The following is a 22,336-nucleotide window of genomic DNA, read 5'->3' as shown; positions in this document are numbered from 1 at the left end:
TGGACAAGAAATTTAATATTTCTAGGCCTCCTAGTTTGAAGCTCCACCAATACCATGTGGATAGGTCCTTAATATGTTTTAACATTTCCAATCCCCGAAAGCCGGGAAATTGGGAAGTGACATGGAACAACCAAACCATGGCATTTTCACACAGAGCCAATAGATGCCCGTAGACCCAGAACTTATATGCCATATAGCCGACGGTGGGAGATATTTTCGGTACAGGTAAACTCTAGGAAGTAGGACCATGCGGGTTGGAGAAGTATCACCAGGATACTGTGCGCATATCACACAGCCTGATACGTGTACTGAACAAATGAGAGAGTTAGGGATAGGATTTTTCACCTGGAAGGTTTGCAATATGGTGATGTCATATTCTGTCCCATATGTTCTCCCTGATGATGTATATTTCATATGCGGGAGGAAGGCGTATAAGTGGCTTGCCCCAAACTGAGAGGGATTGTGTTACATTGGAAGAGTGTTGCCAGAAGTAATGACCATTACCCATAATAAGATAAAAGACGTTCACCGCAGTGCTCAAGCTCCTTACACTCACACCCACTACGAACACATTGTTAAGAGACACCTTATAGATAGGACAGAGCACGCAGCCTCTGATTTGATCCACGAATCCACCGGGATTCAATTCCTACTCGCATTAGATATCACCCATACCGCCAGAGGAATTATACATTTTAGGTATATTCATGCGCTAGCGAACCTGATAGACAATATCACCGAGATGTATGATGACACCTTCAGGTATACTGGGAGGGAATTGCAAGCTTACAAAACGGAACTGATCCAGCACAGGATGGTTCTCAATTACATCACAGCGGTGACAGGCGGGTATTGTGTCACCCTAGCAACTCAGTATGGTGTGAAATGCTGTACGTATATTACAAACAGCACTGATGACCCCACCGAGGTCATAGATCAAAAGATGGACGAAATCTTGCAGTTGAAGTGGGAGTTCCGAAGGAGACACAACCTTACCCTGACTGCTGTGAGTAATGAACTGACCGGCTGGGTTTCATGGTTGAACCCACGCAATTGGTTCTCAGGTTTAGGAGAATGGGCTCAAAATGTTATTGTGAATGTAGGAAAGTTTCTCCTTTGTATCCTGGGAGTTGTCATAATGATTGGTTTGATATTTAGATGTGTTCGGATTTTAATGCAGTGCAAGCGCAGTACCAAAGTGATGAGTTTGAGGAGCGAGGGCATTGTTACAACAACTGGTTTAATTTATGACCCATCAATTGAGACAATGTTGTGATAAGACGTGATTCCACGGTCCGTTTTTTTCACCCGTTTCTCCTTTGTTTTTCTCCCAAGCAAAAAGACATCCATTCGGAAGAAGACTACAGACTTTGAGGAAGAAGACTACAGACCTTTGATGGACATTTCTACAGACTTTGAGAGACACTTTAGAGACTTTGAAGACTTTTTATGGACACTTGAAAGACTTTGCTTATCACCCACAGCAAGGATACACCTATCCGGACAAGACTTCAACAGACACCCAAGGACAATTGCACACATTATTATGTGAATGTATTTTTGACATATGTTTCTTATGTTCATCTCTACAACCTTCAGGTAGTGACACACATAGTCGACAGGTGACATAGGTACATATATTAGCATTCACATGTTTTTTCCCCCTCCATGTATCATCAACTAATGTGCACCCCATTTGTTGGAACAAGAAGCCGAAAAGAGCTCGGTAGTGTTTGTTGGCCCACTTACAGACCCTTAATACGAGATAAGAAGGATTTAATGTATACTTCGCAACACCTCGAAGCTTATCTAGAACATGTACGGCACGATGATACATGCCCCCCAGACATGAAGTTCATACATACATGCTTTTACTATCTCACTAGGCCATACATTTCCCGCCTACTCCTCTCCTCCCTCCACCCAATCATTTATAGGTATTTCATATGTATTGTATATTTTTCTGCTTAAATGTTTAGATTGTGGCAGTTATTGTTGACTGCCAAAGGGTCGACTGTCAAAGTCGAAAAATATTGTTATACATATCCATTGTACTAACCCCTCATGCACATGCACGCTGCTCGTGCACCCGGTCCCCCGTGCGTATACATACCCGCAAGTTGCGTAAGAGACGCTCCGGCGACTCGTGCGCATGATATGTGTATTTATGGCGGAGTTTGTGAGCGTGTAGCGCGTGACTCGAACGTAGCATATTTAACCCAAATAGTGCATTTTGTAGATATAGTTCCCTTAGATCATGTCAGCGAGTAATGTTAGTTTAAACAGTTCCTGGACAGAGAGATTCGTCTATGCATGATAGGAAGGGTCAGACAAAGGTTGGTAGGTGATGTCAGGTATCCAGCTGTAGGGTTTTTTTTAGGTAACATTCCGGTGTTAGTTAGGAAAAGATCGCTTGCTCCTGCATATAGTTATGTACAAAAGTAGATTATGAACATTAACTGTATTTGCTGTAAATTACACATGCGGCGGGAATCCAGAGGATACATCCCACCAGAGCAGTTAGGGAAGGACATCGCCTACCTGTTCAAATCTACCTATGACCTTTGCTGTAATGTAGGGACACATCCCTGTGTCCAATGAACTATGAGATTACAGGGACCATTGTATTGTATATGCATGTTGTGTATAAAAAGACCACTGTTGCCTGGCCGGACACAAGACTCTGAATGCTTTCTCCCTGATAGCTGAGGACTGGTCCAGGATGTGCTTGCGAACGATTCCCGACGTATGTATATTCTCTGTAGCCATTATTCTCTATTATTCTGTTTAGATTTCCTTGATAGCCTGTAGTGTATAACTTGTATCTGTTTACCCCTTTTCTCTGAATAATCCGCTGCGGTGTTAGAGCCCAGTGGTTTACCACAAACCGGTGTTGTGTTTTCACTTTCCTGCAAAGGGCTTTCTTAGCGTCTCAATCGCTATAAGGTGTATATGTATTGTTAAGGCTTTAAGGTATTACATCGTTGCAGTACTAGACTGCTAAGGTTTAAAGTATAAGCACACCCTTACACTGTTTCATTACTTAAAGGTTTACTGTATATCACTCTGTGTGCGTCCGCGCCGCGTGTACGTTGTACCCACGGCACGGCATCTGATACGCTAATAGCGTATCAGTACGGTACTCAGTACGCTAATAGCATGCTTAGTACGAAGCGTGAATCCGTGTGCGTGCGTCGCGCCCACGGCATAGCGTCGGATACGCTAAGTGCGTATCCATATGGTACTCAGTAATACAAATAGCGTACTTAGTCCGTAGTGTGTGTAATAAGTCTAGCGGCCATAGCGGCTCCACGGTAATAGTGTATAGCTTTATGTTTTAAGGTAATATTTGACATTATCAAAACAAATGCACAGTCTTGAACCTGACAGAGAAGGGGTTGGGGCTCAAAGGCAGTAGGGCCCACTGGGGATTTGACCTGTAGCCCTGTGGGCCAGTCCATCCCTGCAGGTGTACAACACTCCAGAAAAAAAGCATGCCAGAGAATCTGTGTTATTTCCCAGTAGGCACAAATCTGCCTATAATTGAATAAGGGGGACTTAGTAGCTATGTTGACAATGATAATGTCGACATTCATAATGATGACAGTTATGATGTCAACATTCTCCAAATGTCAAAAGGGGAAATACTGACACTGTCAGGATGTTGATATTGTATGCTGCAGGGAGAGGTTAGGGTTATGTTGGTGGGGGAGGTTAGAGTTAGGAACAAGAGGGAGGGTGAGGGGTAGGAATTAAGGATAGAGAGAGAGCAGAAATGCTCACTGTAACACCGAAGGAGCAGAAGTCTGAATGGAAGTGACAGTCACATAACCGCCAGGTCCCAGAACACGCTGCAGGTAAGTCTCGGCTGAGCCACCATGGATGATATGTCAATATCATACCACACACAATAAGGAGAGCACAAACATCTAAAATATATAAACAACCAATAAAAAATTAAGGTTCTTTCTGCCAAGCAAGGCAACTAATGACACAGCCTTCCACCAAAACCTAAGCTAAATCAATGCCAAAATTCCCTTGAGCAAAGTCTCCACATACAAAAACAGCCCTTCAGCCATTAAGTTCACCACCACCACACCATTAATTGAAAGCACAAATAAGCCACTGCAGGATTCACTGTAGGTTTTGCCCCCTCCGAAATGCCAAAAATGACACACACATGCTTGGCCAACAAACAGAGCCATTGAAAGCATAACAATGGCATCCCATCAGCACTAAAGCAAGAATCCAAATTGACTTTCTGAGTTGTTGTGGTGGGGTGCGGATCCCAAGGATGGCTGAGTAACCTCTAGCCAAACCTCAATATCCTTACACCCAAAATCCATGACTGACAATTCCAATTTCTTCCTACGGAACGCGTCATCGTAGGTTTGCCACATTGAGTATTGTTGAGACAAAACATGGATCATTTGCAAGTATTCCATTACATGAATATGCTCCTAAGGTATGATCTTCAATTAGCAAGTGGAACACATGTACATTCCCACAATAGATGAGTTATAAAACCTTAAAGTGATGCCCACCTTGGATTTAAATGAGAGCATAAAACATACAAATGTTTCTTTTGCAATGTGCTTGCACACACATCAATGAAACTGCTAATTGGATATGCCACATAGGGGTTCATTCCGAGTTGATCGCTCGCTAGCTAGTTTTAGCAGCCATGCAAACGCTATGCCGCCGCCCACTGGGGAGTGTATTTTAGCTTAGCAGAAGTGCGAACACATGTGCAGCCGAGCTCTGCAAAAACAGTTTGTGCAGTTTCTGAGTAGCTCTGAACCTAATCAGCGCTTGCGATCACTTCAGCCTATTCGTGTCCGGATTGGACGTCATACACCCGCCAAGCGAACGCCCAGCCACGCCTGCGTTTTTTCAGACACGCCTGCGTTTTTGCAAACACTCCCTGAAAATGGTCAGTTGACACCCAGAAACGCCCCCTTTCTGTCAATCTTCTTGCAGCCATCAGTGCGACTGAAAACTTTGCTGTGCAAAACAACAAATGAGATTGTACCCGTACGTTGTGCGTTCGCATTACGGTGCATACGCATGCGCAGAAATGCTGATTTTTAGCCTGATCGCTGCACTGCGAACAACACCAGCTAGCGATCAACTCGGAATGACCCCCATAGTGTAGTTCCACTAGTCCAATCTATGAAGTAACAGACAGAATGCCTGGGTGGTAAATATGATTCCTCAGCTAAATGTCTTCACTTTAACAGACATTTCTCACTACTAACATACTCCTAGTGGTAAATTTACTAAATGCAGCTTCAATGGCTAAAACACACATTTACAACGATTTAAAAATGAATATCAAAAATCGCCTGTTAGTAAAGTTGTGTTTTAGCCACTGAAACACAAATTCAATTTAGATTGACATCCATTTAATTTGGTAAATACACCCCTTATAATATACTTATTGATCTCTCTATCAACCTACTGTTACTTGCAGGGTTCATAGTAAAAGTAAACCAAGTACATGACAGTCAGTTTTGACAAAATGACAAATGGATCTCAAAGTTGAAGTTGGGCAGTACTAATTGTATTACTGCCTCACAGCACTGAGTGAGGTCATGGGTACTATTCCCACCATGTCCCTAACTGTGGGGAGTTTGTATATTTTGCCCATGCTTGCATGGGTTTCCTCCCACATTCCAAAAATATACTGATAAGATAATTTGCTCCCAACAAAAATGAACCCTAGTGTGTAAGTGTGCATGGGCAGACTAGATGGGCCAAGTGGTTCTTATGTGCTATTAAAGTCTTTTTCTATGTTAACTGTAATTAAGAAATTAACCATTGGCTTTTAACTGTTTTTACCACTTGATTAATGTCTCTGCCTTTCTCTTTATCTTCTAAACATACTTTTTTTAAACAGGTGAACCAATGAATAAGTATTTAGATAAAAGTAGATGCCATTACTGAACTATACTGTATGAGAATGCTCCATCACTCCCCTACTTCACCTCTCTGGTCATAACTGTAGAGGCAATTAGAATGTGTTCTGCATTATTACATGTGATATCTCTCATTTTCTGAGTAACCACAGTGTGAATTTATGTAAAAGATATGCTACGCAAACATCTGTACCTTCAACTCTGAAGACCAGTAAGCATGTATATAATGTGCTTTATACACATATACTGTATATTTATTATTATATCGATCAGTAAATCCTGTTCCTATATGTTACTGAAAGTCAAAATTATTACATACAGTACACTGTATTTCGCAATTTCTAATTTACATTTGTTGACTGGATAGCAAACCCAGATACAAAAGAAGAAACGACACCTTTTTCCAGAGAGTGTGGTTTAAATCTTACACTTTATTCTCAGTTAAAATTAATTCTAGAACAAATGTATTTCCTAACCACATTATTTATTCATCCATTATTTGATCCATGGGGATGTTTCCGTTTTTGCCATTAAATATATTATAATCTCTTTTAATGCTTTAACTTGCTACAGCTCCAGGAAATGTTTTCTTTCTGCTATTGTGACGACAATTTGTTTGATGAGAAAAATAAAGATGTTATATTGCAGCCAATTTCAGGAGAGGAACAAGAGACAGTTCTTGCTGGGTTTGCAATAAGAACATCATTTAAAATGTGTCTGAGAATTTTATTTTCCAGCAGATTAAGAGCAATTAAAAGAACATCCTTTTGGCTCCTAGGTAGCAACAACCATAGGAATGTCAATCTGTATACTGTATTTAGTTGTGTCCAGGTTATTCAGTATACATTTAACTCAATGTATAAAATATTGTAGTAGTATTGTTGTTATTATTATTATTATTATTATTAGACGAAGAAGAAGAAGAAGAAGAAGAAGAAGAAGAAGAAGAAGAAGAAGAAGAAGAAGAAGAAGAAGAAGAAGAAGAAGAAGAAGAAATTTGTTTACTTGTGAAATAATGTACTGGGATTAAGATGTTAATTTATTTCTATACAGAAACATTAAATACAACATTACAATTCTTCTAATAGAATCAGTGCAACAAAGTGGTAGATATACATCTTAATTACAAATCATGGCATACAATCAAGGAGCGTAATCAGGAAACACAAATAAATGTAAATTGATGGTTAATGTTTTTTAGGGGGAATTGAGGTGTAAGCACAGACTATACTTCCATTGTCTCCCCTGCTGAGTATCCTGTGAGATTCAAGTTAGTGTAAACAAAATTCAAATAAAATCAATTAGATACAAATTGCAGTAACTGGAGATTGTTAAGCTATTGTACGTAGACTAGTGGCAACTATATTATCTTCCCTTATTGTAGCTAATCAGGATATTATTCAGATGTACAATACAGATGTGTCCTCACAAGGTCCTGTAAGCATAGGGCGTCTTTTTTGCATCTTTCTTGCTGAAAATGCTTCTTTGTCACGACACTGTGGTGAGGACGCATTGGAATACTGTGCTGATTAATTTGATATTCAACACTTGTATACTGTCACAACTGAGGGCCTGAGCTGACGGGAGGCAGCCTCAGTTGTAGGGGCTGAGATGTACCAGAACCTGGGAGGTTGTATCAGACCCCTGGACATGTAAGTAACATGAATAATAACTGCCCGAAGGCGTGACCACGACAACTTGGATAAAAGTCAATGATGTTTATTATGACAACTCCGCAACACAGCAGCAGTAAAAGAAAATGTAAAAGTCAGCAAAGAATAAATACAGTTCCTGGGTACTACAGGATGGCAGGAGCCACAGGGCACTGGTAGTGTGAGATAGTTCTTATGATCTTCTAGATGGAAAGTCCTTACCAGGCCCGACTGTAGCAATGGAGATAACCCAGGATTGTGCCAGCTGGTGTTCCAGGAAAATCTGGGTTGCTGAAGATAAAACAGCTGCTGTGGATACTGGCTGGAACCAGACTGTTGTTAGCACGGAGTGGATACTGGCTGGAACCAGTTAAATAATAAATGAACTTGGGAGCGATGAAATATGAACTGAAATGTAGAACTTGAGAGCGGAGAAATAATAATACCGGTGGAGAGTGGTAAAGTGTAGAAAGGACACCGGCCCTTTAAGGGAAGCTGTACTCTGCTGGAAGCTGAGCTGGAAGCAGGTAATGTTGTAGCTGGAAACAGATGAATCCACAACGGATTGGAGAGTCAGGCTACACCGCAGGTGGAATGCTGGTGCGGGTCTCTATGGTGGAAGTCTTGAGACAGGAGCTGGAACCTGGAAGACAATCACAGGAGAGAGACAAACAGGAACTAGGTTTGACAACCAAAGCACTGACGCCTTCCTTGCTCAGGCACAGTGTATTTATACCTGCAGCAAGGAAGGGATTGGCTAGGCAATTATGCAGATTATCAATACTGAGAACAGATTGGTGGAAATGATCAGCTGACAGAATCCAAGATGGCTGCGCCCATGCAGACACTTGGAGGGAAGTTTGGTTTGTAATCCATGTGGTAATGAAAACAGTAATGGCGGCGCCGGCCACCGGAGACAGGAGGCGCCAGGCTGACAGATGCACATCCAACCACGCGGACACAGCGGAGGCCGCGGCTGATGTAATCGCCACTCAGACACTCTGCATGCAGAAGTTCAGGGACGGCGGCGGAGGCCGCGGGAGACGCCATGCCAGGTGTAATATGGCGTTTACTGTGACAGCGTCCCAGAGTGACAGGAGAGGATACAGGAATGTACACATCAGGATAACAGATGGAATCCGGTCCTGGAGCGCTGAGCCAGCCTTAGGAGGCATCTGATGGGTAAGAAATGGCGTCCAGATACCCGGATCATGACAGCACCCCCCCCTTTAGGAGTGGCCCCAGGACACTTCTTTGGCTTTTGAGGAAACTTGGAATGGAATCTCCGGACCAAGGCAGGGGCATGGACATCAGAAGCATTGGTCCATGAACGTTCCTCAGGACCATAACCTTTCCAGTCAATAAGATATTGTAGTTGACCGTAACGGTGACGTGAGTCCAGGATCTTGGCCACTTCATACTCAACGCCTCGTTGAGTTTGGACTTTCGGAGTTGGAGGAAGTGAGGAATGAAACCGATTCAAGATCAGCGGTTTCAACAGGGAAACATGGAATGTCCTGGGTATTTTTAAGAAGGGAGGCAACTGGAGTCTGTAAGCAACAGGATTGATGACTTGTTCAATCTTGAAAGGACCGATATAGCGAGGTGCAAACTTCATACTGGGAACTCTTAACCTCAAATTCTTCGTGGATAACCATACCCGATCACCCACCTTGAGAGAAGGAACTGCTCGACGCTTCTTATCCGCAAACTTCTTGTACCTGAACGATGCCTTGAGCAGAGCTGATCGTACGCTCTTCCAGATATTGGCAAACTGATGCAAGGTGATATCCACTGCGGGAACAGAAGTTGCTGGAAGCGGTTGGAACTCAGGGACTTTAGGGTGGAATCCAAAGTTAGTGAAGAATGGTGTTGAAGCAGATGAAGAATGATACTGGTTGTTATGACAGAACTCGGCCCAGGGAAGTAATTGAACCCAGTCATCTTGAGAGGAGGACACATAGATGCGGAGGAAGGCCTCCAAGTCCTGATTCACCCTCTCGGTTTGACCATTGGTCTGAGGATGGTAAGCCGTGGAAAACTTTAGCTTGACTTGGAGGACTTGACATAAACTTCGCCAGAATTTGGCTCTGAATTGAACTCCTCGATCTGAGATAATTTCTTCAGGAAGACCGTGGAGTCGGAAGATCTCTTGTACGAATACTTGAGCCAACTTGGAAGCTGACGGAAGACCGGTGAGAGGAATGAAGTGTGCCATCTTGGTGAACCGGTCAACTACCACCCAGATGGTATTGAACTTGTTGCACATGGGTAAGTCTGTAATGAAATCCATCGACAAGTGGGTCCATGGTCGACGGGGAACGGATAGTGGAACCAGTTGCCCCGCAGGCGACTGGCGGGATACTTTATGTTGGGCACACTTTGGGCAAGATGCAATAAACTCCAAGACGTCCTTTTTCAGAGTTGGCCACCAATAGGACCTAGAGATAAACTCCAGGGTTTTTTGGATACCTGTATGTCCGGCAAAACGGGAAGCATGGGCCCAATGCATGAGCTTCTTCCTTAGCATCGGCTTCACAAAACTTTTCCCTGATGGGGGCGTAGAGTCCATCCCTACCGTGGAGAATGCCAACGGATTTATAATAGGATGCTTGTCTGAAGACTCTGACTCATTTTCTTGCTCCCATGAGCGGGAAAGGGCATCGGCCTTGCGATTCTGAGAGCCCGGACAGAACTGGAGTTTAAAGTCGAACCTGGAAAAGAAAAGTGCCCATCTGGCCTGACGAGGGTTGAGACATTGTGCGCCCTTCAGGTATAAAAGGTTCTTGTGGTCTGTAAGTATGGTGATTGAATGAGAAGCTCCCTCCAACAGATACCTCCACTCTTCTAGAGCGAGCTTGATGGCTAGCAACTCCTGGTCGCCAATGGCATAGTTGCGCTCAGCTGGGGAGAACTTCCGGGAGAAGAAACTGCAAGGGTGTAAATGGCCATCTTTAGCCCTCTGAGATAACACCGCTCCTACTCCAACGGAGGAGGCATCCACCTCTAAGATGAAAGGAGAGTCGATGTCAGGCTGTTTCAGAACAGGCGCAGAGATGAACCTTTGTTTTAAAAGATGAAATGCTTGCATGGCTTCTTCAGACCACTTGGACGTGTTAGCACCCTTCTTAGTGAAAGCAGTAATAGGCGCCACAATGGTGGAAAAGTCTCGTATAAACTTTCGGTAATAGTTGGCGAACCCTAAGTACCTCTGGACCCCTTTGAGGGTTAAGGGTACCGGCCAATTTTGGATTGCTTGTAGTTTCTCAGGATCCATCTCTAGTCCGGAACCGGACACAATGTACCCTAGAAACGGAATGGACTTGACTTCAAAGACGCATTTTTCTAATTTGCAATAGAGATGATTGACACGGAGACGGGACAGAACCTCTTTAACCCAAAAACGATGTTCCTCTAAATCGTTGGCAAAAATGAGGATATCGTCTAGATAGACCACGACATGACGGTATAGAATGTCTCTGAAGATCTCATTGACAAAATGCTGGAAGACCGCTGGAGCATTGCTCAATCCGAAGGGCATGACGAGGTACTCATAATGTCCGTCACGGGTGTTAAAGGCGGTCTTCCACTCGTCACCCTCACGGATCCGGATGAGATTGTATGCACCTCGCAAGTCCAGCTTTGTAAAGATGGTAGCTCCGCTAACTCTGTCAAAGAGCTCAGTAATCAGGGGTAAAGGATAACGGTTCTTGATGGTAATGTCGTTCAAACCTCTGTAGTCGATGCACGGCCGCAGACCACCATCTTTCTTTTTTACAAAAAAGAAGCCTGCGCCGGCTGGAGAAGAAGAAGGTCGAATGAACCCCTTTGCTAGGTTCTCTTTAATATATTCCTCCATAGAATGCGTCTCAGGCAGAGACAACGGATAAGTTCGGCCTCGAGGTGGAACCTTCCCTGGAACGAGATCAATCGGACAGTCCCATTCTCTATGAGGAGGAAGGATATCAGCAGAAGCTTTACTGAACACATCCGTGAAATCTTGATATGGACGAGGTGGAACATCAGACGACCTGGGGGAGGAAGAACAGACAGGCAATACTTTAAACAAACATGTCTCAGCACAGGAGGAACCCCATGCCAGGATTTGCGTAGTCGTCCAATCAATTGTAGGATTGTGAAGACGGAGCCATGGAAGGCCCAGGACCACAGGATGTGTGGCTCTTGGAATCACTAAAAAAAAAATAAGTTCGGAATGAAGAACTCCCACTCTCAGACGAACTGGTAGAGTCCTTAAAGAAATAACTGCATCAAAAATTTTGCTGCCATCCACGGCAGTTAAAGAAATGGACGAAGGAAGTCTCTCGGTGGGTAGGGACCACCGTTTAACATAGGCTTCGGTAATAAAGTTCCCAGCCGCTCCGGAATCAAGGAGGGCAATGACGTTCCGATAACGTTGAGCAACTTGAAGTGAGACTGGGAGATTACAATCTTGAGGAGATGGAGAGGAGATCATTACTCCTAGCCGGCCCTCTCCTTGGCGAGCTAGGATTTGGAGTTTCCCGGACGTTTGGGACAGGCATTAATGGTGTGAGACGGAGCTGCACAATAGAGACAGAGAAACTCAGAGAGACGTCTTCGGCGCTCAGCAGGAGTTAAACGGGAACGGCCAAGTTGCATGGGCTCATCTTTAGATGGTGACAGTTGACGAGGAGGAGGAGCAGAAGATTTTGGAGCAGATGATCTTCCACGCTCAGTTGCTCTCTCTCTGAAACGTAAATCAACTTTCGTGCAGAGTGAGATTAGCTCATCTAACTTAGAAGGTAAGTCTCTGGTAGCTAACTCATCTTTAATACGCTCAGATAAGCCATGCCAGAATGCAGCATACAGGGCCTCGTCGTTCCATGCCAGTTCGGATGCCAGGATCTGGAACTGTATCAGATATTGTCCTACAGTACGTGACCCCTGGCGTAAACGGAGAATCTCGGATGAAGCTGAGGTTACCCGGCCTGGCTCGTCGAAGATGCGCCTGAATGTTGACACGAAGGCAGTGTAGGAAGATAGCAGGGTGTCGGACCTCTCCCATAACGGTGATGCCCAATCAAGGGCTGAGCCACTGAGAAGAGAAATAATGTAGGCAATTTTTGTATGGTCACTGGAAAAATTGCCAGGTTGTAGCTCAAACTGAATCTCACACTGGTTGAGAAATCCCCTGCAGAATCTTGGAGATCCGTCAAATTTTGCTGGCGTTGGAAGATGAAGACGTGGAGCAGAAATGGGTAAGGTGGGTGGGGTTATAGCTGGAGTCACTGTGGTTGACACACCAGACGCGCCTGATCCACGGAGAGTTGTCTGAATCCCATCCAGCCGAGTAGAGAGATCCTGGAGACAGCGGATGATGTGGCCCTGTGCAGCCTCCTGATGTTCTAGTCGGGCTGCCAGTTCTTGCATCGGCCTGGCCGCTTGATCCTGGTCTCCGGCTGGATTCATTAGGTCAGTGCTTACTGTCACAACTGAGGGCCTGAGCTGACGGGAGGCAGCCTCAGTTGTAGGGGCTGAGATGTACCGGAACCTGGGAGGTTGTATCAGACCCCTGGACATGTAAGTAACATGAATAATAACTGCCCGAAGGCGTGACCACGACAACTTGGATAAAAGTCAATGATGTTTATTATGACAACTCCGCAACACAGCAGCAGTAAAAGAAAACGTAAAAGTCAGCAAAGAATAAATACAGTTCCTGGGTACTACAGGATGGCAGGAGCCACAGGGCACTGGTAGTGTGAGATAGTTCTTATGATCTTCTAGATGGAAAGTCCTTACCAGGCCCGACTGTAGCAATGGAGATAACCCAGGATTGTGCCAGCTGGTGTTCCAGGAAAAGCTGGGTTGCTGAAGATAAAACAGCTGCTGTGGATACTGGCTGGAACCAGACTGTTGTTAGCACGGAGTGGATACTGGCTGGAACCAGTTAAATAATAAATGAACTTGGGAGCGATGAAATATGAACTGAAATGTAGAACTTGAGAGCGGAGAAATAATAATACCGGTGGAGAGTGGTAAAGTGTAGAAAGGACACCGGCCCTTTAAGGGAAGCTGTACTCTGCTGGAAGCTGAGCTGGAAGCAGGTAATGTTGTAGCTGGAAACAGATGAATCCACAATGGATTGGAGAGTCAGGCTACACCGCAGGTGGAATGCTGGTGCGGGTCTCTATGGTGGAAGTCTTGAGACAGGAGCTGGAACCTGGAAGACAATCACAGGAGAGAGACAAACAGGAACTAGGTTTGACAACCAAAGCACTGACGCCTTCCTTGCTCAGGCACAGTGTATTTATACCTGCAGCAAGGAAGGGATTGGCTAGGCAATTATGCAGATTATCAATACTGAGAACAGATTGGTGGAAATGATCAGCTGACAGAATCCAAGATGGCTGCGCCCATGCAGACACTTGGAGGGAAGTTTGGTTTGTAATCCATGTGGTAATGAAAACAGTAATGGCGGCGCCGGCCACCGGAGACAGGAGGCGCCAGGCTGACAGATGCACATCCAACCACGCGGACACAGCGGAGGCCGCGGCTGACGTAATCGCCACTCAGACACTCTGCATGCAGAAGTTCAGGGACGGCGGCGGAGGCCGCGGGAGACGCCATGCCAGGTGTAATATGGCGTTTACTGTGACAGCGTCCCAGAGTGACAGGAGAGGATACAGGAATGTACACATCAGGATAACAGATGGAATCCGGTCCTGGAGCGCTGAGCCAGCCTTAGGAGGCATCTGATGGGTAAGAAATGGCGTCCAGATACCCGGATCGTGACATATACATGTGTACAACTAAAGGGGGGTACACATGGAGAGATGTTTGCTGAATTTCTAAGCAATCTGACTAGATTGTTTAGAAATTAAGCATGGATCACTCTGTGTATATACCCCATAGTGATAGTGATGTGAGGCCCTGCACGACGCTATCTCTAGATTGGGATGCATGTGTGTATCTCGCTTAAGTCAGCTGCAACTTTTTTCCAATAAAAGTTGTGCTCCGTCAAGAGTCAGTTGCACACAATATACAAGTGTCGCATATCAAATTGATCCTAGTGCATCCTAGTCACATCGCGACTAAGACACATTTTCAGCAAAAAAAGAAGCCTGATTCTAGCAGAGTTGCATAGGACCTGGTGGATCACTCGCACCAGGTTTTCTAATAATTGATGTTATGGGAAAACTTTGCCTCTGCTGAGGTGGGGTACAGCAGGAGAAAAACACTCACAACACAGAAACCCAGGTACTGTATCACATAAACCCTCAAGGGAGATTTCAAAATATTAGTATAAGTGTGTGTGTGTGTGTGTGTGTGTGTGCGTGTGTGTGTGTATGTGTGTATAAATATATATATATATATATACATATATAAACACAGTATATATATATGTGTGTATATATATATATGTATATATATATATATATATATATATATATATATTTATATATAGCAAAACAATGTCCACGGCACTCCTGTAGCCCAAAGGTAAAGATGGAAACAGTAACTAGCCGGAGCCCTCCAATGGTTACAGCAGGCGCTGTGTCCAATAGTATACAGTGCAGGGTATGGTGGCACTCACGGCTTTGAAATGAAAACAGCCAACGAGTCTGATGTGCATCAACGTTTCAATGTTATGACAACATTTTCGTCAGGATATAATAACAAGAATTGTGCTACTCATCTATATACCTCTGTCAAGTGGTCCATGGCGCCAGCGGCCCGCCGCGTCCCGCTCCATACCAAATTACGTCATCACGAAGTGCCGGCTTCAGCATTAAGGAACACCCTGACCAGAGCACAAAACACCTGTAGAGTGCATATAGTGCGCAAATTTATCTACTAATATAAATAGGCAACAAATGTGGCCAATACACGTTACAAAGAAAATCTTGTTAGAAACAGTAACAGTGATTACAACAATGTTAATAAATTTAACAGGTGCCTAGCCGCCCAGTCCAAAGTGAACACGCTCATATAAATAGGCAACTGTGGGGTGCTCCAGTAAAGTTCAAATGGTCACTCTACAAAAAATGCAGGATAAAGAATTTATTGGTACTGTAGCTCACAGATAGCATAAAATGCAAGTAGTGCACTTGATGTTTCGGTCCTGCTTGACCTGTTTTCTTGAGCACATCCAATGATTCTTAAACATACAGAAGGAGCCACGCTAGTCGTGGCTCCGTCTGTGACTAGGCAGGCCTACCCGGGCATACCTATCATCAAGAGCATCCCCGTCTGGCCAGGCACGAGTGCCCGCGACGTAGATGCGCTTCATTCACTTGAATGCAGAGCATCTCCATCCACGTGCCCGGACAGAGATGCTCGAAATGGGAGTGTCTCTGTGCACCCCCGGCGTGACTAGGCAGACAGATCACCTAGTCACGCCGGGAGTGCACTTTTGCGATGGATACGCCTCAGATGAGCATGGCTCCATCTGTATGTATACTTTAAAAAAAATTATGTCAATAAAACATATTTAAACATATTTAAAACAGTTCACATATACCGTGAGAACAATATTTCTCATAAACATTAAAAACACTTTTTGGTGTCAAACATACAGTGAATCCAGAAAGTAATCACAGCGCTTCACTTTTTCCACATTTTGTTATGTTACAGTCTTATTCCAAAATGGAATACATTTTTTTCCCTCAAACTTCTACACACATTATCCATGAAAAATGTTTTTTGAGATTTTTGCAAATTTATTAAAAATAAAAAACTAAGAAATCACATCTACACAAGTATTCACAGCATTTGCTCAATACTTTGTTGATGCAACTTTGGCAGCAATTACAGCCTCAAGTCTTATCTGAATATGATGCCACAAGCTTGGCACACCTTTCTTTGAGCAGTTTCACCCATTCCTCTTTGCAGCACCTCTCAAGCTCCATCAGGTTGTATAGGAAGCGTCGGTGCACTGCCATTTTCAGAACTGTCCAGAGATGTTCAATCTGATTCAAGTCTGGGCTCTGGCTGGGCCACTCAAGGACATTCACAGAGTTGTCCTGAAGTTACTCCTTTGATATCTTGGCTGTGTGCTTAGGGTCGCTGTCCTGCTGAAAGATGAACCATAACCCCAGTCTGAGGTTAAGAGCGCTCTGGAGCATGTTTTCATCCAGGATGTCTCTGTACATTGCTACATTCATCTTTCCCTCTATCCTGACTAGTCTCCCAGTTCCTACCACTGAAAAACATCCCCACGGCATGATGCTGCCACCACCATGCTTCACTGTAGGAATGGTATTGGCCTGCTGATGAGCGGTGCCTGGTTTCCTCCAAACACGACACCTGGCTTTCACGCCAAAGAGTTCAATCTTTGTCTCATTAAACCAGAGAATTTTGTTTCTCATGGTCTGAGAGTCCTTCAGGTGCATTTTGGCAAACTCCAGGCAGGCTGCCATGTGCTTTTTACTAACGAATGGCTTCCGTCTGACCACTCTACCATACAGGCCTGATTGGTGGATTGCTGTAGAGATGGTTGTCCTTCTGGAAAGTTCTCCTCTCTCCACAGAGGAATGCTGTAGCTCTAATAGAGTAACCATCAGGTTCTTGGTCACCTCCCTGACTAGGGCCCATATCCCCTGATTGCTCGGTTTAGACGGCCGGCCAGCTCTAGGAAGAATCCTGTTGGTTCCAAACTTCTTCCATTTACAGATGATAGAGGCCACTTTGCTCATTGTGACCTTCAAAGCAGCAGATATTTTTCTGTACCCTTCCCCAGATTTGTGCCTTGAGAGAATCCTGTCTCGGAGGTCTACAGACAATTCCTTTGACTTCATGCTTGATTTGTGCTCAGACATGCACAGTAAAGTGTGGGACCTTATATTGCCTTATATAGCCTTTCCAAATCATGCCCAATCAACTGAATTTACCACAGGTGATCTCCAATTAATCTGCAGGAACAGCTCAAGGGTGATCACTGGAAACAAGATGCACCTGAGCTCAATTTTGAGCTACAGGGCAAAGGCTGTGAATACTTATGTACATGTGATTTCTTTGTTTTTTATTTTTAATAAATTTGCAAAAATCTCAACAAAAAAAAAAAACTATTTTACATTGTCATTATGAGGTATTGTGTGTAGAATTTTGAGGACAAAAATGAATTTATTCCATTATGGAATAAGCTTGTAACATAACAAAATGTGGAAAACATGAAGTGCTGTGAATACTTTCCGGATGCACTGTATGGCCAGAGTAGCTCAATGCCAGCAAAATTTGTTTATACAGCAACAAGTAAGTTTTTCACCCAATGTGTTTTGTCTGCGGTGATTTCTTCAGGGGTGTTGCTTTTTTTTACACAACCAAATTTTTCATGTTCGAGAGGCAATAGTGGTTGATTGATTATTAAAATGGCAATTAGATGTTCCCTAAAAATTATTTCCAAGTCAAACACCTCTGTAGGACCAAATTATGATCACCAGAACTCCTGCATTTATTAAGGACTGCACATTTATTAATGTTCATAAATAGTTGTTGGTGTGTTTTCCAAGTCTTGCGACTCCAAAGAACTTGAATGCAGTCACTGGGAATCCTATATTGATTGGCAACAGTCCATCATTAAAGTTCAGTTTTTGGGTCTGGTGTTTCTAAAGGCACATAAATTTTGCTGGTAGCTGAAGAGAATCTCTGTCCACTCTGTCCAGTCAAGAGTCCAAGTGAATATATATATATACAGCAAACATTATGGACACTTGGGCAAAGAGATGGCACACACCAGTATAAGAAAAAAAATGGAGGCTTTAGTCAATGTTTTGACCCCTGAGGGTCATTGTTAAGTCCAAAAAAGCAACAGCACAGCATGCAGTCAATAGGTACACTGTTATCCTGTGTCCTTCTTATGATGCTTGACAGTTTAGTTTGTACAGTATGTATTTTTCTTCACAGACTGTAAGAAAAGACAAAATGAGGCACATGGCCTGACCCAGAGGCAGACACAAAGTGTTTTTAATGGATAGAACTGGTTATAGGGTAGGGTTTTAGAAGTGCAATGAAGTATTATGTGAAGACAAAAATACATACTCTACAACATATAAAAATGAAATAGAAATTTTATGTACTTAACTACAGATTTTGAATCATGGTAGTATTGTCCAAATACTTAACACACAGCAATTCTAGATGCATTCCCCAATCTTGATGCTAGAATAGGTTTCAATATTATTGGCACTCTTGCAGGCAGCAAATGATCCAAATAAGTATAAGTTCCTGGGCAATGCCCTACTATAGTATTTATACTCTTGTAGATACATGCAAAGTATAGGATACACACTGGATTGGTTACACAAGTTAACTAGTAACCCATATGCCACATATACAACCGCTACACAGACAGTATATCAGCTCATAGTGTACATAGCCCCCTCCTCGGAATGTTTGTGCAAATAGCCCCTCTGGATTTGTTGTGGGGGAAATAGCGCACTGAGCTACCTGTCTGTTGGTATATCAAAGTACAGAAACCGGAATACAAAAAATTATTTTCTTTTTTTATTAATATTTAGTGTTGGCCATTACCTATTATAGTTTTAACTTATCAAATTAACAAACACCCGGCGGTGCTCCCTTGAGTTGTGGAAAACAAATTAGCTGATGTACAAGAAGGAAAGACAACTCCTTTTTATGGGGCACTCTTATTAGTAATCTAAAACGTAACTTTTATTGAAAACGGACTCACATTGACATACGACATAAAACACTTATTATATAAGGATATTTTGTGGTATAACTGGCTGGGTCTCTTAGCTTAACTTCATATGTTATATTTCAAATTAGTAGATACAACTATCCCCTGTTGGTAATTTGATGCTCCCTTGATCTGACAAGTCACACACCACCGTATAACTAATCAAAGTACATGATGTGGTAATAGTTCAAGGTCAATAGATGGTGTGTGAAGAAAAAGATAAAGATCAGAAGGAAGATGGGGAGGAATAGGTGACTAAATGCCTGGTTTCTGCTTTTGGAGATCTGCTTAGAAATCAAAAGCAGAAACCAGGCATTTAGTCACCTATTCCTCCCCATCTTCCTTCTGATCTTTATCTTTTTCTTCACACACCATCTATTGACCTTGAACTATTACCACATCATGTACTTTGATTAGTTATACGGTGGTGTGTGACTTGTCAGATCAAGGGAGCATCAAATTACCAACAGGGGATAGTTGTATCTACTAATTTGAAATATAACATATGAAGTTAAGCTAAGAGACCCAGCCAGTTATACCACAAAATATCCTTATATAATAAGTGTTTTATGTCGTATGACAATGTGAGTCCGTTTTCAATAAAAGTTACGTTTTAGATTACTAATAAGAGTGCCCCATAAAAAGGAGTTGTCTTTCCTTCTTGTACAAATAGCCCCTCCTCAGGAATGTTGTCCTGGACTGGATTGTGCAATCACTAATAAAAGCACAACACAACTAGACAATCAACAGTGCATTGTATTACTATCACACCAATGTTTGCATAGTTAGGCAATTATTTTGGCACTGCATGTAAGTACCAATAAAAACCATGCAAATATGTATACAGATTGATTGACAGTCTTTGGGCATTTGTGGGTGGGATATTCTGAACTACTATAGGGTTCTCTGAGGTCAGATGGTGCCACTAAGTGTTTAATCAGAGATTTCTTCAGTGGGTTTTTCTCAGGGGCAGTTTAAGAGAGGAGGGGGCCTGTGTGATGGCTCCTTGCAGGCCCACTCCTCTTCTGGTGTGCAGGAGACTTTCCTGCGCATGCGCAAATGTCTGGGAATATGGCCGCGTGGCCATTTTTCTGGTCATTTATGAAGCTCAGCAGCCAGCACCAGGCCAATGGTGCACCCATTATAGATACACCAGTGGGCTTCTCTTTACAAATCCCAGTGACTACTCCATATTCTTGCAGATACAATGCATCCAGATATTCAGTAGCTAATGCAATTGTGTCCACCTTTGAATCAGGCCCATAGTTACATGTATGACAGAATTATTTTTTAAACCTTTGTAAATATGCAAAACATACTACCTCTAATACTATTTTTTGGTCACCAATTTCCCTGTTAGCACAAAAGAGAGCATACCTGGCTTCTGTCTACAGTATTGTGGTAGGATTTTGTTTGCACTCTTATTTGGGTGTATACTGTAGACACCAACAATTATTTCATGCTTTTTGCTGGCATGCAAAAACAGTAAATGTAGCAAAACAAGTTCCCAGCTTGATTCCTAGACTGTAGGCTACCTAAAATAATTGCGCTTATGGGTTAATAGATTGTGTAATAGTAGTACCAATTGCAAGATCTGCAAGAAAATGACTCATAGATTTAATTAAAGGTTTCACACATTGCTATAAGTATAAACAAATTGATTTAAAGAGATCTGCAACTCCTACTGTATGTTGTACTTGCCGATGGATGTTACCATAGAGAACAATGCATTCCCTAAAGTAGGATATAAAAATAATGTTGCACAACACTGACCTCAACAACTATTATAGAGCTGCAAGGGCAGTATTAATTATTGATGCTGCTGGTGATTGATTGGTTCAATAACCTGAACACAGACAATATTGTAAATGTACCATGTGCCATAGTCTGATAATGCCAGAGTTACAGTAAGAATAAGGTAGGGCTATAAACCAACATGTTTTTGCTGGTGATAATTACTGTATTATAATGAATATGTTACTTTAAAACAAAAGGAAAATTACTTTCAAATGAATGACATGTCTGAATATTAAAGAGCTAAACTTTAAAAGTGCATATATATTATTACAATGTTGTGCAGTATTACAGTTATTGGCAACTGAGCAGATGTATCCATTACATCAATTACTCAAGGTTTCTCGATAAATTCATATTTTATTTATATTGTAGAGATTACCAAACATTTTAATGTTTCAACATCTCTATATAGTCTGTGTACTGTAGGTTATAGTGTGGAACAATTTATAAATAGTTGATGGTTTGCATTGATGACAATGGGTGATTGAAGTTATTCTACTCTGCTTTTAAAAGATGTTGTCAGTTAAATAATTTCTTCCTTCTCTACATAAACTGACCATAGGTTAAGCACAAAATGGGCTATTAAGACTATGGTTCAACATATACATTTACCTAATGTGATATTGATGCAAAACTTTTCTTAGAGTATGAAATGACTATTTCGCTATAGATTGTAAGCTTGTAGTCAGGGCCTAATAATAATAATAATAATAATAATAATAATAATAATAAAAACTCATATTGTAATAATAATAATAATAATAATAATAATAAGAAAAACTCAGATTGTATTTAAAATGTTTCCTGAAATGGAGTATTCAGTAGTTTCTTATATTGGGTTGGGTACAAAGTGTTGACATTCATCATGTAGACAGTGATGAAATGCTGACATGTTAAAATGTCCATATTTCGTCCTGGTGGCCCAGCAGGGACTTACCTTCTCCTGTCTAGACCTTTGATTATCCAGTATTTGAGAACTATCCATAACCCTAATCCTTGACCCTAATCCTCCCTCTAGCACCTAATGCTACCCTAACCTACCCTAGCAGTTTAACTCAAACTCTCCCACCCTTAGCCTAACCCTAATGTCGACATTCTGACATCTATATCTGTGTGTAAAAGATTGTTCTTACAGATATGAGTTACTATATATGTTGCCCTTCAATACAGTGTACTTAGATACATATTCCACTGTATCACAGTGGCACCCAGACTGACTGATAAAAATCACTGTCCACATTCCAGTGTTTCAGTGTCTAGTGTGCAACACTTCATCAGGGATAAAAGAT

At 42.5% G+C, this 22,336-nt stretch overlaps 1 long non-coding RNA gene across 1 annotated transcript in view; it reads right to left on the bottom strand.

Annotated features, from left to right (window-relative positions):
• LOC134974538 (uncharacterized) overlaps positions 1–22,336 on the bottom strand; it is a 62,968-nt gene that overhangs the window by 29,173 nt on the left and 11,459 nt on the right. The window contains exon 2 of the long non-coding RNA XR_010190279.1: positions 15,257–15,373. This is a non-coding gene — a long non-coding RNA (uncharacterized LOC134974538). The remainder of the gene's footprint in view (positions 1–15,256; positions 15,374–22,336) is intronic.

Source organism: Pseudophryne corroboree, chromosome 1 (genome assembly GCF_028390025.1).
Source record: "Pseudophryne corroboree isolate aPseCor3 chromosome 1, aPseCor3.hap2, whole genome shotgun sequence".
Classification (NCBI taxonomy): Eukaryota; Metazoa; Chordata; class Amphibia; order Anura; family Myobatrachidae; genus Pseudophryne; species Pseudophryne corroboree.
The sequence above is the reverse complement of the archived record's forward strand: the minus strand, read 5'-3'. Positions and strand labels throughout refer to the sequence as shown.